General features: G+C 47.8%; 1 non-coding gene across 1 annotated transcript; it reads right to left on the minus strand.

Annotated features, from left to right (window-relative positions):
* Positions 1-4565: 4565 nt before the first annotated feature.
* On the minus strand, positions 4566-4658 carry TRNAI-UAU (transfer RNA isoleucine (anticodon UAU)). The gene is given in 2 exon segments: positions 4566-4601; positions 4621-4658. It is a non-coding gene; the product is annotated as a tRNA-Ile (tRNA).
* Positions 4659-5503: the final 845 nt, after the last annotated feature.

Below are 5503 nucleotides of genomic sequence, written 5' to 3' on the forward strand. Positions count from 1 at the left end.
AGGTCCTCGCCATTGCGCCCGCCCTCCAGTCATTTGCCTTCCTTCCCTCTCTCCAAGAGTACACAGTCTATTCAGACTCACAAGCCGCTATACACCACATACAGAAACACACCCTAACCTCTTCTCTCCAACAGGAGGTCGAACGAGCCGTCTCCGCATTGCAGCCTTCCATCGTTTTTCTCCGCTGGGTCTCTGGGCATTCAGGGATTGACGGCAATGAGCTGGCCCATCAGCTGGCCCGCGACACACTTTTCCGAGCACCGTTGACCCCCTGGCCAAAGCCGTCGGAGGACGGTGGAAGACTCACCCTTAGCCGCACCATAAAAGAGGTCTACCTCGAGCTCCGCCTCGACAAACGCCTTTACTCTCCTCCTCATCCATCACTCACGGTGCCGGAGGCTCGCCTTCTTCGGCACATCCAAATGAATGCAATCATCACCCCGTCTCGCCTTTTTCTCTATCGCTATCGATTGTACCCTTCCTGCCCCAACTGCCCCTGTATCTATGCGGACCTGCGGCTGCTCAGCAGTCGGGTTCCTACCCCCCACTTTCTTTATCCATCACCACCTGGCTCGACTGGCTTGGCGCTGAAGGGGAGGAAGAACAGCGACTTCTGGTCGACCAGGCGGTCGACATGCTCGGCCTGTAAATTATGGCCGAATAAAGGTATTCTACTACTACTAATACTCTTCTCAAAAACCAATTTACCTACGAGTAAGGCGTAGAGCCGCACAGGCGATGGCGTTCTGTGGACTCCCTGGCAGCGTTGCAAGATGCTGTCGTGTTCCACTCTTAGAGGCGAAGCTTAACACCTTAACCACACATCAGTGACGCAAGCAGCAACACCGCGCTTAAGGCTTCCGCCTCACCGCACTTTAGGTCAACAAAGTGCCCCCCTGAATTTTTTATATATGAAATGGAGGGCTCCGAATCATTTTGACTAACTGGGATTCTTTTAGGCGCACTTACAACGCACAGTGCACTGGTCTCTAGCATTTTGTCTCCATCGAAACGCGACTGCAGCGGCCAGGAACGAATCCGCGTTTTTCAGGTCAGCAGCCGAGTACCATAACCACTTAGCCAAAGTGCAGCTAGTCTTATGAATATATGACGAGGATGTAATCAGGCAGAGAGAATATCCTGAACTTGCAAGCGGTGCGTTATTGAGCCAGTTGCTACATATTCATGTCGTGAGGGGTAGCGCAAACTAAGACGGTGGACATAGAACATATACACACACTACAGGAGCTAATTTTCGACCGACAAGCCACATTGATTTTGAAAAGCCATTGCACCAAAACTGATGGATGGAATCTTCAAATATAAAAAGTAGGTTATCACGAGGCAATCAACAATATAAATCTTTATCGAGAGAGAAACCATGAAAGCTCTCGCCAGCAAGTGATTTCACAACAATTACAGCGCATCCTCTGATCGTGCTAGAAATGGGCCAGTGAACGTGAACTTATTTAGTTTTTCTTTTAGAAACACGGCGACTGACTTCTGCCAAATGTCCCGTTAAGAAATGATAAGGACTGTTTTTCGCGCATTTGACCTGACAGTATTCTGGAACAAGAACCATTTTAAAGCACTGTCTGAACAAATTGGCAAGCCAAAGGCAATATAGTTAGCATTAAATGACGCGTTTTCACCGACAACAACGAAAGCAGACCCAAAGTCCAAATGGAAACAACCGTAAGGATTCAGCGCGTGCATTTTTTAAAGTCAAGAACAAAATAATGATATCCGCTAAATTATTTGATGCGACCTCTAGCAATTTTATCGTTTGTCGAGGAAAGCGCCTGCGTCAGAAGAGGTCTTCGAAAGGAGTATTTTCGCTTTCTTCAACTGTGTAAACCTGAGGCAAGCACTGAACACGTCTGATTTCCCAAATATATGAGATTAATTCTGCAGTAAGTGTCAAACGAAAGGCGATTACGAGAAGTGCACAGCGTATCCAAAAAAGCGATTAAAGCAGTTAAACCAAGTAGACTTCCGAAAGCACGTGTTTAGCCATGCTGGATCATAGTCTTGCTTTGCTGGGTCGTCGGCACGTCTGGCGACGATATTAGACTCAGGTTAATCTCTGATCGAGGTTAAACTGATTTGATCTGTTAGCGCCGCAGATGGAAGTTGATGAAGACGGCTATGTGCAATGCACAACGCGAGAGTAGGTTGCAGCTTAACACAAAGTGTGATCGGCTGCGGCGATAGCATGTACAGGCGCGGACACAAGTAAACGGAGCACGCAACTGTCTCCGAATATTTTTCACGCGTCACCTAATTGAAATTTCCAGCAGTGGTACGCACATGCTGGTAGAGGAGGTTGGTGGGCTTTCTGGTAGACAAACAACGCTTCTTCATTACCAAAGGAGATAGCGTGATTGCACTTCGAACGCAATAGCGTGCTCCGTTTACTTATGGCCACGCCTGTACGTGTCCAGCGAAGCTGATCTGTCCGCGCCGCTGCGGGTTCGAAACCCAGTCGCGGCAATATTTATTTTATTTCTGCATGGGCTGTTGCTATGCCAGGTTTTCCCAAGGCAACCTTCAAGGCCAAGATTCCCACAAACTCGGGGAGCGGATTACACCTCGCGAAGTGGTGCCTTCGCTATAAAACGAGAAGGCTTTTGGTGGAGGATACTGAATGTTTCCGCGGTATATTTTCTTATCGATGGCGCGGAGGCCGCTGTGGAAGTTTCAATGTACCCTTCCTGCAATTCTTATTCAGCAGCTAACATTGTTATTGCGTAAGCAATACTGCGCCAGGTTTCGAGCCGTCGCGTAGCTCCTGGCGGTGGCCACGGTTGACCTTTAGCCACAGCGAGGTCAAAGAGATGGAGCGCCGTTACCATAGCAACCGTTCCAGCGTTTCGGCGTCACTACATAAAAAAAACTGCGTTGAGGCTGGGAATCGATCCAGGGCTTTCGGCATCTGAAGCGTAGACACTACCACTACGCCATGAAGGCTCAGAGTATAAGCATGAATAAAGGCGCATCTAGTGAATGCATGGGTTTCATGAATAAAAAAATCAGCTGAGGTTCAGCTCTGGTTAAACCGGGCAAGTTGCGTAAGCAGCGTCCAGAGCGCGCGGCAGCGGCGGCGGCGCAGCGACGGTCCTGCATCGTAAGCAGCGTCGAGAGCCGTTGCCATAGCAACCGTTTCAGGCGCGCTCCACCAGGCGGCAGGACCGCCGCTCTGCCGCCGCCTCTGCCGCGCGACTGAGAGAGGAGAGAGGAAGCGGGAGGGAAACGGGGAATAAATACGCACGTTCGCCTCTGGCAAAACAGTTGCTGCTTGCTTACGCAACTTACCTGGTTTAACCAGAGCTAAACCTCAGGTAATTTTTCTCACATCGAGTGCATCTTGAATGAAAAAATGAGATCCTCTGAATTTCGGTTTACAGCTGGCTGAATCTGTTATCACTTGCTCTGTCATTTTGGTTCAAAGAAACGACAGCATTGAGCAGATGGTATCACAGAGAATGAATCGCAGTGCTTGGGGAGCATGAAGAGAACTGTTTTGCCCGCCACAAAGAAGGCGATGTGAAAAAATTTGGAAATAAACCATGTAACATACTTGTTCACGAAACAGTCTCTTCTCGAACATCGCAACTTGTCGCGCTCTTGGTAAACGTCCCCTTACTTTTATCTTCGCTGGATCTTGCCGTAGTGCTCTTGCTTGTGCTCACTACAGTTGTGAATGTGGAGATAATTGGTAAATGCAAGGTAGAATGTAGAACGCGACGGCTGCAACAGAGGCATGATTGTGTCAATAGCATGGCCAGAAATAAGAACTCAATTTTTTTTTCATGGAAGTGCTCGCACTCACCATAGTTAGAGTAAGCTTCCATATAATTCAGAGTAGTAGAGCAAGCTTGAGCAGAATGTTGTAGGAAAACGAACCCACCTCTAGGGATGCTAGAAGGAACATGTATAGCTTGTCGATCCACGGTTCAAGATGTGCCCTTCTAAACAGGAAATTGCACTTGCCTTACGTTAAACGACGAGCCCTTCGTTGCCATTTTTTTTGCTTATTATATAGATCGCAGAGCTGTTTTACCTGTGATACAACAAGTTATGACTTCTTGAAATGGAGCCGTGCTTCTTTAACTCCAACTAATTTCTCCGAAGAAAGGCTCACATAAGCCTATTTTTGTACAATATTTTTGAAACAGCGACACACAAGCGGAGTGAAATGGTGGGAACGTCAATATGGATATTTGTGGTGTGACACACCGAATGCATTTTATATTGATACTACGATCATGAAAGACCGGAAATGCTCCCGGGATTACTCCGAGTGACTCCATTAACGGGAGAGCAGATGCAGCCCAGCAGCTCTCCGACTATCTGACTTTCTTCGTATCGCTCATTCCATGAGGAGCTTACGGCAAACATAGCTGTTGCGCTACACAAATTCACTCAGCTTTATCAGGTAGACGATATTTCCATTTGTTCGGCCAGGGTCGTTTCGACAGCTTTGACCGTTGAATGTCTGTCGTTATCATGCCAGTTGTTGTGACACGCTCTAAAATCATTTGAAAAGGTAAACAAAAAAAGCATTCCCCAGGTGAGGCTCGAACTCACAACCCCGGCATAGCTCACGAAGCACTGTCGTATAAGTACCGTGCGCTAACCAATTGCGCCACTGGGGAACGACGGCTCCGCCGTTCTCACGCGTAGAAGTCGTTTATTACCTCCGTCTGTCCCTTGATCTTGGCTTTCTTGGCGTGAACACGGGAAAATTTCTTAGTCCAGTCGGCGCATATGTGTCTTACTTTTCCTGTACTGCTTGCGAATGCGGCTGTCATTCATGTACTCATCTAAAAGTGAATGATCCTGTGTCGGGTTCACTAGAGCATCAAGGAATACGGCTGGCGTGTCACGCTTATTACCTAAACTAGATGCCTACGTCCGTGATCATGAATACTTTGAAGTGCTTACCTTTATTAGGTGGCGCAGTGAGCATGAGGTATATTATTTAAAGATTATTAGACAGCTTTTTCGGATATATGCCTAGAGAACTGCCAGGCACTGGTAGAAACAATGAAAAAAATCTCGCACACACAAATACACAAATCCACGTTCCCAAGCAAGGCCGTTCAATATACACTGAGTTACGTCTCATTTACAAACTGAGCAATGTGGCAAGGGCTCGGGGGAGAGTAAGCCTTCTAACGGCTGAAGGTACTAGAGTGCGGGAAAGAGCAGAACAAGAGCTAAATGGAAAAGTTCTGAAGACGCTGAGGCGTTGTGAGGAATTCGCTCTGAGTTTTCGCACAAGTGCCGTTGTGTAGAGATATTTAATGTTCAATTTTCCTAGGTTTGCTCGCAGACTCGGGCAGCTACGTCCAACGCCTTTGATTCCCTCGAGGCCAAACATCAAACCGGAGCAAAAGAGCCAGCCACACCAAAGTGCCACGCGTAGGGTCGAAGAATTTACCGGCGCACGTCGTTTTATTTTCATACACCACAAGGAAGGGCACGGCTTAGTGATACA

Source organism: Amblyomma mixtum, chromosome 9, assembly GCF_055824585.1.
Source record: "Amblyomma mixtum isolate Tamu chromosome 9, ASM5582458v1, whole genome shotgun sequence".
Classification (NCBI taxonomy): domain Eukaryota; kingdom Metazoa; phylum Arthropoda; class Arachnida; order Ixodida; family Ixodidae; genus Amblyomma; species Amblyomma mixtum.